Here is a 12706-nt window from a genome sequence, read left to right as displayed (position 1 = left end):
ATTGATTTCTGAACTCTTCCTGAGGTAAAACATTAGTATTGTTCTTTCTAAATGATTATGAACTTGTTTTCTTAGCATAATTTGAGGTCTGCATTTTTTGTTATTTTGACCATTTCTCACTTTCGGAAAATAAATACAAAATTTAGTGCTTGGAAATTTGGAGACATCATGTCAGAAGTTTATAGAATAAAAGAGCAATTTACTTTTTACTCAGAAATATAAAGAGGAAAATCAGACAAACTGAACATTGTGCAGGGGTCTCTCAATTTTGCCAGAGCTGTATGTCATACACATGAGCCTACAGTAGATATATATATGATACATCTTATGACCAGTGTCTGCCCACTGCTCTATTCCTGATGTGGTCGGGCTCCTGGCAGTGAAATCAGCCGTCCTCAGTCACCAATAGGAAAGTACATCCTGGTAATAAAACACTTGAGCTTCCAACAAGGTAAATGGGTCATGTCCCTCAGGGCTGTGGAGTTGGAGTCGGAGTCGTGGAGTCGGAGCTCATTTTGGTGGAGTCGGAGTCGGTATAAAATGGTCCGACTCCTAAAATATATAATAAATTGGGTACAGTAATTCAATGCAGAATGTGCTGAATATTTTTTCATAGGAATTTGGGAAAGTTATGAAATGTCCTATAAATGACTGTTCTATTCCTGATCTAAGGCTACATTCACACACAGCGTTTTTCCTGCGTTTTTTGAGGATACGTTTTTCAGCTGCAAAAGCAGATCAGCTTTTTAAAAAACAGCATCACCTGAAAGGTTTTTGAGCTTATAGATAATGTTTTCAATAGCAAAAGCAGATTAGAAATCTGCTCTATCTATATATCCATTTATCCATATCTGTCTATCCATATCATATCTGTACCAAAAAGAAGGAAAGCCGGATAGCACACAGACTAACACTCCTTTTTTTTTAGCACCAGTCAGGTCCACCTCATAGCTGCCCAAAAGGACGCCCAGGACAGGCATTGCTCGTCTTCAGTAACATCAACATCAACTGATAGTTGGAATAAATAGACTGCATTCATCACCACATCTTCTTAAGGTGCAGGCTTTATTTTCAAGTGTAGGGGTGTGCAGTATAAGGTTCTGCTGCAGCTGAGGTGTGCAGTATGAGATTCTGCAGAATGGTATGAGGTTCTGCCCCCCCCTAGTTTTGATCCTGGCTAAAACCGTTTCTTATAGATATGGCGAACCCTCAGGTAACCCTAAATGAAGGTCAATGGACACAGGTGGCTGAATTGAAGGAATTGCTTAATCACCTATTTACCGTGACTAAAAAATTACAAGCTAAGGTTTTAACTCCTGGCATTTTCATAAGGGAGTGGAAGAACTTACTATTTTGCCTGTCCCAAAGAGGAGATTTAATCGCAGATGGCATTTCTGCTTCAATGAAATGGAGAGAGACACAGTTATTGGAAAATAAAATTTTTCTGGCAGCTGTTTATCTGGACCCAAGTCATTGTATACTGCTTGATGATCAACAGCTTACTAAAGGAAAAGAAGCTCTGACTGAGGTAGCAGTTAGGATGAGTGGCCTACAGGAGGACTGCCAGGCGCAAGAGGACTTGGGTCCTGACAGTGCTACTGCTGCCATATCTTCATCCTCATCAGATGAGGAGTTTGACTTTGACAACTATTTGGATGACATGGAGCAGGCAAAGCATTGCCGCAAGGAAAAAGACTTCACTCTGTCTCCTATAGCAGCAGATTGACCATATTTCAGCAAAATGTTTCACTTGCTCTCAAAGAAAAAGAAAAATTCAACCGTTCATCAAAACTGACTGTGCACGAGGCAATTCTTTAAGGCCGGAGTCACACTAACCGACGCAAAATACGGTCAGTATTTTACATGCGTAATACGGATGAATGGCCCCTAAACAGTGCTCCGCATGTCATCCGTAATCAAGGTGTGGTCGCGTATTTTGCGCATGTCAGCATCCGTATGTAATCTGTATGGCATCCGTATGGCGAGATTTTCTCGCAGGCTTGCAAAATGGACATATAATGGAGCCCTATGACAGGGTTTATAACAGAAACCAAAGAATAGATATAGACACACAGAATGCATATATATATGTCTGTATTCTATGTGTATATATCTATTCTTTCGTTTCTTTATTAAAACTGTCAGTGTGAGTTTACTGTATCGCGCACTGAATTGCCGGCTTTACTAAAAGGCACCGGGTGCGTATTTCTCGCAAGTCACATGTGTGGTCCGTGTGTAATCCGTATTTTTTGCGCACCCATAGACTTGCATTGGCGTATTACGGGCGTAGTACGCTGACAGTCCCAGCATGCTGCGATTGGCACGGAGCGTAGAATACGGATGAGAAATATACGGCTGGTGCGAGGGACCCCATAGAGAATCATTGGTCCGTGTCTAATGCGTGCTTTTAGCGCCTCTCACTCGGCCGTATTCCTCGCCAGTGTGACCCCGGCCTAATACCCGGAAATTGTTAGAGATGTTGCCCATGTGGTTACGGCTTTGCCTCCAACCCAAGTTAGTGTAGGGAGGTTGTTCTCTGGCCTTAAAATTATTAGGTCAGATTTTAGGTCATCTATGAAGGAGGATCTGATGGAGGCAATTCTATTTCTTAGAACAAATTCATAGACTGCACAAATGTTATTTAGTATGTTTTGTTGAAAACTGTTTTTTGCCACTTACATAGTTTATTACATAGTGTTTTATATATATATATATATATATGTAATCGATATTACATTGTGTATTACATATTTACAATTTATTACAGTTTTTTGTGTTCTAAAGTTGTATTCCAATAAATGGATATTATGTTCTATCTAAATGTCTTGATTATTGTATCATAAAAATGATTAAATGTCTGATGTTCACATTGTACTACAATAAAGTTTTGGAGTCAGAGACACAGTCGGTGGAAGGGAAATTGAGGAGTCGGAGTCGCAGGTTTGGCTTACCGACTCCACAGCCGTCCCTGCCCGGGATAATCCTCCCACCATATGCAAAGGTTCAATTCAGTTAATGGGGACAGAGATGAATCTGAACACTGGCTGAGCCTGCTTTTACCCCCATTGTCCTGTGTCTATCTGTTATGGGCAACACCTCAATCTTTACTTTGCAATAATTTTGACAAATCTCTGCCGCCCTTTATCAATGCTATATCTTGTTCAATGTATTCATCTATCTTCACTATATGAAGAAAAAAGTATGTGCCCCCCACATCCACCTCCGGGGGCTTCACTGTCCTCATCTACATCCATAGACATTAATATGGAGAAAGTATGTGCCCCCCACATCCACCTCCGGGGGCTTCACTGTCCTCATCTACATCCATAGACATTAATATGGAGAAAGTATGTGCCCCCCACATCCAGCTCCGGGGGCTTCACTGTCCTCATCTACATCCATAGACATTAATATGGAGAAAGTATGTGCCCCCCACATCCACTTCTGGCGGCTTCTCTGTCCTCATCTACATCCATAGACATTAATATGGAGGAAAGTATGTGCCCCCCACATCCACCTCCGGGGGCTTCTCTGTCCTCATCTACATCCATAGACATTAATATGGAGAAAGTATGTGCCCCCCTCATCCACCTCCAGGGGCTTCTCTGTCCTCATCTACATCCATAGACATTAATATGGAGGAAAGTATGTGCCCCCCACATCCACCTCCGGGGGCTTCTCTGTCCTCATCTACATCCATAGACATTAATATGGAGGAAAGTATGTGCCCCCCACATCCACCTCCGGGGGCTTCTCTGTCCTCATCTACATCCATAGACATTAATATGGAGGAAAGTATGTGCCCCCCACATCCACCTCCGGGGGCTTCTCTGTCCTCATCTACATCCATAGACATTAATATGGAGAAAGTATGTGCCCCCCATATCCACCTCCGGGGGCTTCACTGTCCTCATCTACATCCATAGACATTAATATGGAGAAAGTATGTGCCCCCCACATCCACCTCCGGGGGCTTCACTGTCCTCATCTACATACATAGACATTAATATGGAGAAAGTATGTGCCCCCCACATCCACCTCCGGGGGCTTCACTGTCCTCATCTACATCCATAGACATTAATATGGAGAAAGTATGTGTCCCCCACATCCACCTCCGGGGGCTTCACTGTCCTCATCTACATACATAGACATTAATATGGAGAAAGTATGTGCCCCCCACATCCACCTCCGGGGGCTTCACTGTCCTCATCTACATACATAGACATTAATATGGAGAAAGTATGTGCCCCCCACATCCACCTCCGGGGGCTTCACTGTCCTCATCTACATACATAGACATTAATATGGAGAAAGTATGTGTCCCCCACATCCACCTCCGGGGGCTTCACTGTCCTCATCTACATCCATAGACATTAATATGGAGAAAGTATGTGCCCCCCACATCTACCTCCAGGGGCTTCACTGTCCTCATCTACATCCATAGACATTAATATGGAGAAAGTATGTGCCCCCCACATTCACCTCCGGGGGCTTCTCTGTCCTCATCTACATCCATAGACATTAATATGGAGAAAGTATGTGCCCCCCACATCCACCTCCGGGGGGCTTCACTGTCCTCATCTACATACATAGACATTAATATGGAGAAAGTATGTGCCCCAGACATCCACCTCCGGGGGTTCACTGTCCTCATCTACATCCATAGACATTAATATGGAGAAAGTATGTGCCCCCCACATCCACCTCCGGGGGCTTCTCTGTCCTCCATCTACAGTCATATGTAAAAGTTTGGGCACCTCTTTTAATGTTAACCTTTTTTCTTTATAACAATTTTGGTTTTTGCAACAGCTATTTCAGTTTCATATGTCTAATAACTGATGGACTCAGTTATATTTCTGGATTCAAATGAGGTTTATTGTACTAACAGAAAATGTGCAATCTGCATTTAAACAAAATTTAAATGGGCACCTCAACATAAAAGTGACATTAATATTTCGTAGATCCTCCTTTTGCAACAATAACAGCCTCTAGTCGCTTCCTGTAGCTATTAATGAGTTCCTGGATCCTGGATGAAGGTATTTGTGACCATTCCTGTTTACAAAACAATTCCAGTTCAGTTAAGTTTGATGGTCGCCGAGCATGGACAGCCCGCTTCAAATCATCCCACAGATGTTCAATGATATTCAGGTCTGGGGACTGGGATGGCCAATCCAGAACATTGTAATTGTTCCTCTGCATGAATGCCTGAGTAGATTTAGAGCGGTGTTTTGGATCATTGTCTTGCTGAAATATCCATCCCCTGCGTAACATCAACTTCGTCACTGATTCTTGCACATTATTGTCAAGAATCTGCTGATACTGAGTTGAATCCATGCGACCCTCAACTTTAACAAGATTCCCGATGCCGGCATTGGCCACACAGCCCCAAAGCATGATGGAACCTCCACCAAATTTTACTGTGGGTAGCAAGTGTTTTTCTTGGAATGCTGTGTTTTTTAGCCTCCATGCATAACGCCTTTTTGTATGACCAAACAACTCAATCTTTGTTTCGTCAGTCCACAGGACCTTCTTCCAAAATGTAACTGGCTTGTCCCAATGTGCTTTTGCAGACCTCAGGCGACTGTTTGTGGCGTGCTTGCAGAAACGGCTTATTTCGCATCACTCTCCCATACAGCTTCTCCTTGTGCAAAGTGCGCTGCATTGTTGACCGATGCACAGTGACACCATCTGCAGCAAGATGATGCTGCCGTCTTTGGAGGTGGTCTGTGGATTGTCCATGACTGTTCTCACCATTCTTCTTCTCTGCCTTTCTGATATTTTTCTTGGCCTGCCACTTCTGGGCTTAACAAGAACTGTACCTGTGTTCTTCCATTTCCTTACTATGTTCCTCACAGTGGAAACTGACAGGTTAAATCTCTGAGACAACTTTTTGTATCCTTCCTCTGAAAAGCTATGTTGAATAATCTTTGTTTTCAGATCATTTGAGAGTTGTTTTGAGGAGCCCATGATGCCACTCTTCATAGGAGAATCAAATAGGAGAACTACTTGCAAGTGGCCACCTTAAATACCTTTTCTCATGATTTGATACACCTGGCTATGAAGATCAAAGCTCAATGAGGTTACAAAACCAATTTAGTGCTTCAGGAAGTCAGTAAAACATAGTTAGGAGTGTTCAAATCAAGAAAATGATAAGGGTGCCCATACTTTTGCACCGGTCAAATTTTGTTTAAATGCAGATTGCACATTTTCTGTTATTACAATAAACCTCATTTGAATCCAGAAATATAACTGAGACCATCAGTTATTAGACATATGAAACTGAAATAGCTGTTGCAAAAAACAAAATTGTTACAAAGAAAAAAGGTTAACATTAATAGGGGTGCCCAAACTTTAACATATGACTGTATATTCATAGACATTAATATGGAGAAAGTATGTGTCCCCCACATCCGCCCCCGGGGGCTTCTCTGTCCTCATCTACATACATAGACATTAATATGGAGAAAGTATGTGCCCCCCACATCCACCTCCGGGGACTTCTCTGTCCTCATCTACATCCATAGACATTAATATGGAGAAAGTATGTGCCCCCCACATCCACCTCCGGGGGCTTCACTGTCCTCATCTACATCCATAGACATTAATATGGAGGAAGTATGTGCCCCCCACATCCACCTCCGGGGGCTTCACTATCCTCATCTACATCCATAGACATTAATATGGAGAAAGTATGTGCCCCCCCACATCCACCTCCGGGGGCTTCACTGTCCTCATCTACATCCATAGACATTAATATGGAGAAAGTATGTGCCCCCCCACATCCACCTCCGGGGGCTTCACTGTCCTCATCTACATCCATAGACATTAATATGGAGAAAGTATGTGACCCCCCCACATCCACCTCCGGGGGCTTCACTGTCCTCATCTACATCAATAGACATTAATATGGAGAAAGTAAGTGCCCCCCCACATCCACCTCCGGGGGCTTCACTGTCCTCATCTACATCCATAGACATTAATATAAAGAAAGTATGTGCCCCCCACATCCACCTCCGGGGGCTTCACTGTCCTCATCTACATCCATAGGCATTAATATGAAGAAAGTATGTGCCCCCCACATCCACCTCCGGGGGCTTCACTGTCCTCATCTACATCCATAGACATTAATATGAAGAAAGTATGTGCCCCCCACATCCACCTCCGGGGGCTTCACTGTCCTCATCTACATCCATAGACATTAATATGGAGAAAGTATGTGCCCCCCACATCCACCTCTGGGGGCTTCACTGTCCTCATCTACATCCATAGACATTAATATGGAGGAAAGTATGTGCCCCCCACATCCACCTCCGGGGGCTTCTCTGTCCTCATCTACATCCATAGACATTAATATGGAGAAAGTATGTGCCCCCCACATCCACCTCCGGGGGCTTCACTGTTCTCATCTACATCCATAGACATTAATATGGAGAAAGTATGTGCCCCCCACATCCACCTCCGGGGGCTTCACTGTCCTCATCCACATCCATAGACATTAATATGAAGAAAGTAAGTGCCCCCCACATCCACCTCCGGGGGCTTCACTGTTCTCATCTACAGCCATAGACATTAATATGGAGAAAGTATGTGCGCCCCACATCCACCTCCGGGGGCTTCACTGTCCTCATCTACATCCATAGACATTAATATGAAGAAAGTAAGTGCCCCCCACATCCACCTCCGGGGGCTTCACTGTTCTCATCTACAGCCATAGACATTAATATGGAGAAAGTATGTGCCCCCCACATCCACCTCCGGGGGCTTCACTGTCCTCATCTACATCAATAGACATTAATATGGAGAAAGTAAGTGCCCCCCCACATCCACCTCCGGGGGCTTCACTGTCCTCATCTACATCCATAGACATTAATATGAAGAAAGTATGTGCCCCCCACATTCACCTCCGGGGGCTTCACTGTCCTCATCTACATCCATAGACATTAATATGGAGAAAGTATGTGCCCCCCACATCCACCTCTGGGGGCTTCACTGTCCTCATCTACATCCATAGACATTAATATGGAGGAAAGTATGTGCCCCCCACATCCACCTCTGGGGGCTTCTCTGTCCTCATCTACATCCATAGACATTAATATGGAGAAAGTATGTGCCCCCCACATCCACCTCCGGGGGCTTCACTGTTCTCATCTACATCCATAGACATTAATATGGAGAAAGTATGTGCCCCCCACATCCACCTCCGGGGGCTTCACTGTCCTCATCTACATCCATAGACATTAATATGGAGGAAAGTATGTGCCCCCCACATCCACCTCCGGGGGCTTCACTGTAAGCATCTACATCCATAGACATTAATATGGAGAAAGTATGTGCCCCCCACATCCACCTCCGGGGGCTTCACTGTCCTCATCTACATCCATAGACATTAATATGAAGAAAGTAAGTGCCCCCCACATCCACCTCCGGGGGCTTCACTGTTCTCATCTACAGCCATAGACATTAATATGGAGAAAGTATGTGCCCCCCACATCCACCTCCGGGGGCTTCACTGTCCTCATCTACATCCATAGACATTAATATGAAGAAAGTAAGTGCCCCCCACATCCACCTCCGGGGGCTTCACTGTCCTCATCTACATCCATAGACATTAATATGGAGAAAGTATGTGCCCCCCACATCCACCTCCGGGGGCTTCACTGTCCTCATCTACATCCATAGACATTAATATGAAGAAAGTATGTGCCCCCCACATCCACCTCCGGGGGCTTCTCTGTCCTCATCTACATCCATAGACATTAATATGGAGGAAAGTATGTGCCCCCCACATCCATCGCCGGGGGCTTCTCTGTCCTCATCTACATCCATAGATATTATTATGGAGAAAGTATGTGCCCCCCTCATCCACCTCCGGGGGCTTCTCTGTCCTCATCTACATCCATAGACATTAATATGGAGAAAGTATGTGCCCCCCACATCCACCTCCGGAGGCTTCTCTATCCTCATCTACATCCATAGACATTAATATGGAGAAAGTATGTGCCCCCCACATCCACCTCCGGGGGCTTCTCTGTCCTCATCTACATCCATAGACATTAATATGAAGAAAGTATGTGCCCCCCACATCCACCTCCGGGGGCTTCACTGTCCTCATCTACATCCATAGACATTAATATGAAGAAAGTAAGTGCCCCCCACATCCACCTCCGGGGGCTTCACTGTCCTCATCTACATCCATAGACATTAATATGGAGAAAGTATGTGCCCCCCACATCCACCTCCGGGGGCTTCACTGTCCTCATCTACATCCATAGACATTAATATGAAGAAAGTAAGTGCCCCCCCACATCCACCTCCGGGGGCTTCACTGTCCTCATCTACATCCATAGACATTAATATGAAGAAAGTATGTGCCCCCCACATCCACCTCCGGGGGCTTCTCTGTCCTCATCTACATCCATAGACATTAATATGGAGGAAAGTATGTGCCCCCCACATCCATCGCCGGGGGCTTCTCTGTCCTCATCTACATCCATAGATATTATTATGGAGAAAGTATGTGCCCCACTCATCCACCTCCGGGGGCTTCTCTGTCCTCATCTACATCCATAGACATTAATATGGAGAAAGTATGTGCCCCCCACATCCACCTCCGGAGGCTTCTCTATCCTCATCTACATCCATAGACATTAATATGGAGAAAGTATGTGCCCCCCACATCCACCTCCGGGGGCTTCTCTGTCCTCATCTACATCCATAGATATTAATATGGAGAAAGTATGTGCCCCCCACATCCACCTACGAGGGCTTCTCTGTCCTCATCTACATCCATAGACATTAATATGAAGAAAGTGCCCCCCACATCCACCTCCGGGGGCTTCTCTGTCCTCATCTACAGCCATAGACATTAATATGAAGGAAAGTATGTGCCCCCCACATCCACCTCCGGAGGCTTCTCTATCCTCATCTACATCCATAGACATTAATATGGAGGAAAGTATGTGCCCCCCACATCTACCTCCGGGGGCTTCACTGTCCTCATCTACATCCATAGACATTAATATGAAAAAAGTATGTGCACCCCACATCCACCTCCGGGGGCTTCTCTGTCCTCATCTACATCCATAGACATTAATATGGAGGAAAGTATGTCCCCCCCACATCCATCTCCGGGGGCTTCTCTGTCCTCATCTACATCCATAGATATTATTATGGAGAAAGTATGTGCCCCCCACATCCACCTCCGGGGGCTTCTCTATCCTCATCTACATCCATAGACATTAATATGGAGGAAAGTATGTGCCCCCCACATCCATCTCCGGGGGCTTCTCTGTCCTCATCTACATCCATAGACATTAATATGAAAAAAGTATGTGCCCCCCACATCCACCTCCGGGGGCTTCTCTGTCCTCATCTACATCCATAGACATTAATATGGAGGAAAGTATGTGCCCCCCACATCCATCTCCGGGGGCTTCTCTATCCTCATCTACATCCATAGACATTAATATGAAAAAAGTATGTGCCCCCCACATCCACCTCCGGGGGCTTCTCTGTCCTCATCTACATCCATAGACATTAATATGGAGGAAAGTATGTGCCCCCCACATCCATCTCCGGGGGCTTCTCTGTCCTCATCTACATCCATAGACATTAATATGGAGAAAGTATGTGCCCCCCTCATCCACCTCCGGAGGCTTCTCTATCCTCATCTACATCCATAGACATTAATATGGAGAAAGTATGTGCCCCCCACATCCACCTCCGGGGGCTTCTCTGTCCTCATCTACATTCATAGACATTAATATGGAGAAAGTATGTGCCCCCCTCATCCACCTCCGGAGGCTTCTCTATCCTCATCTACATCCATAGACATTAATATGGAGGAAAGTATGTGCCCCCCACATCCATCTCCGGGGGCTTCTCTGTCCTCATCTACATCCATAGACATTAATATGGAGAAAGTATGTGCCTCCCTCATCCACCTCCGGAGGCTTCTCTATCCTCATCTACATCCATAGACATTAATATGGAGAAAGTATGTGCCCCCCACATCCACCTCCGGGGGCTTCTCTGTCCTCATCTACATACATAGACATTAATATGGAGAATGTATGTGCCCCCCCCCACATCCACCTACGAGGGCTTCTCTGTCCTCATCTACATCCATAGACATTAATAAAGACAAAAGTATGTGTTCATTGAACACATGCGGACTTACCGCATCGTATCCATAGACTGTATTATTTATCTTGTGTAGACGGAGCATCTCCGCAAGATAAATAGAAATGCTGCCGTCTATAAAGACGCACCGCAAGTCCGGGTACGCAGGGCCGCCGGATGCAGCTGTGCACGCATAGTGGAGACGGGATTTCATAAAATCCCCTCCACTATGCTGTAATATCTGGACGCTGCGGCTGTACGCAGCATCCAATCCACAGCAAATCCTGAAGTATAACGCCACATGGAAACATGCCCTTATAGCTTTCCTCAATAGAAAAAAAAATTTAAAAACATATTTTGTATTGTTGCGCTCTGATTCATGAAGATCTAAGAGTATATAACCCTACTATAGGCAATGTACAGCAAAGGAAAGAAACAAAACACCAGAATTGCTGTTTTTTTTAATTGCTGCACCTCCCTTAAAAAAGTAAATAAAAAGCAATCAAAACATCATATTTACTCCAAAATTAAACAATATGGCCTGAAAAACAACCCCTCACAAATCCACAACGGAAAAAAAAATATATATTTTTTTACAACATTCAGTATTTTTTTATCCATTAAAATATTAAAAAAAACCATACAACTTTGATATCACTGTAATGTGTTCAATAAAATAGTTATGGTACTTAGAAGAAAAAAGTGGAGGAAAAAACTGACGTACCAAAATGAAAATTGCCCGCTGCAGGATTGGGTAGAGAGAAGGGGCGGACACATGGACGAGGAGGGACGGACACCTGCAAGAGGAGGGATGGACACCAGGACGAGGAGGGATGGACACCTGCAAGACGAGGGACGGACACCTGCAAGAGGAGGGATGGACACCAGGACGAGGAGGGACGGACACCTGCAAGAGGATGGATGGACACCAGGACGAGGAGGGATGGACACCTGCAAGAGGAGGGACGGACACCTGCAAGAGGAGGGATGGACACCAGGACGAGGAGGGACGGACACCTGCAAGAGGAGGGATGGACACCAGGACAAGGAGGGACGGACACCTGCAAGAGGAGGGATGGACACCAGGATGAGGAGGGACGGACACCTGCAAGAGGAGGGACGGACACCTGCAAAAGGAGGGATGGACACCAGGACGAGGAGGGACGGACACCTGCAAGAGCAGGGAAGGACACCAGGACGAGGAGGGACGGACACCTGCAAGAGGAGGGACGGACACCTGCAAGAGGAGGGATGGACACCTGCAAGAGGAGAGACGGACACCTGCAAGAGGATGGATGGACACCTGCAAGAGGAGGGACGGACACCTGCAAGAGGAGGGATGGACACCTGCGAGAGGAGGGACAAACACCTGGACGAGGAGAGACAGACACCTGGAAGAGGATAGAAGGACAACTGCAAAAGGACGGACGGACACATGGAAGAGGAGGGACAGACACCTGGAAGAGGAGGGACAGACACCAGAAAGAGGAGGGACAGACACCAGAAAGAGGAGGGACAGACACCTGGAAGAGGAGGGACAGACACTTCTGCTGCTGTCTGTGCAGCTCACATTGATGTCTCTCTA

The sequence above is a fragment of the Dendrobates tinctorius genome, unplaced genomic scaffold, assembly GCF_039654945.1.
Source record: "Dendrobates tinctorius isolate UK_male_01 unplaced genomic scaffold, ASM3965494v1 ptg000143l, whole genome shotgun sequence".
Taxonomy (NCBI): Eukaryota; Metazoa; Chordata; class Amphibia; order Anura; family Dendrobatidae; genus Dendrobates; species Dendrobates tinctorius.
The sequence above is the reverse complement of the archived record's forward strand: the minus strand, read 5'-3'. Positions refer to the sequence as shown.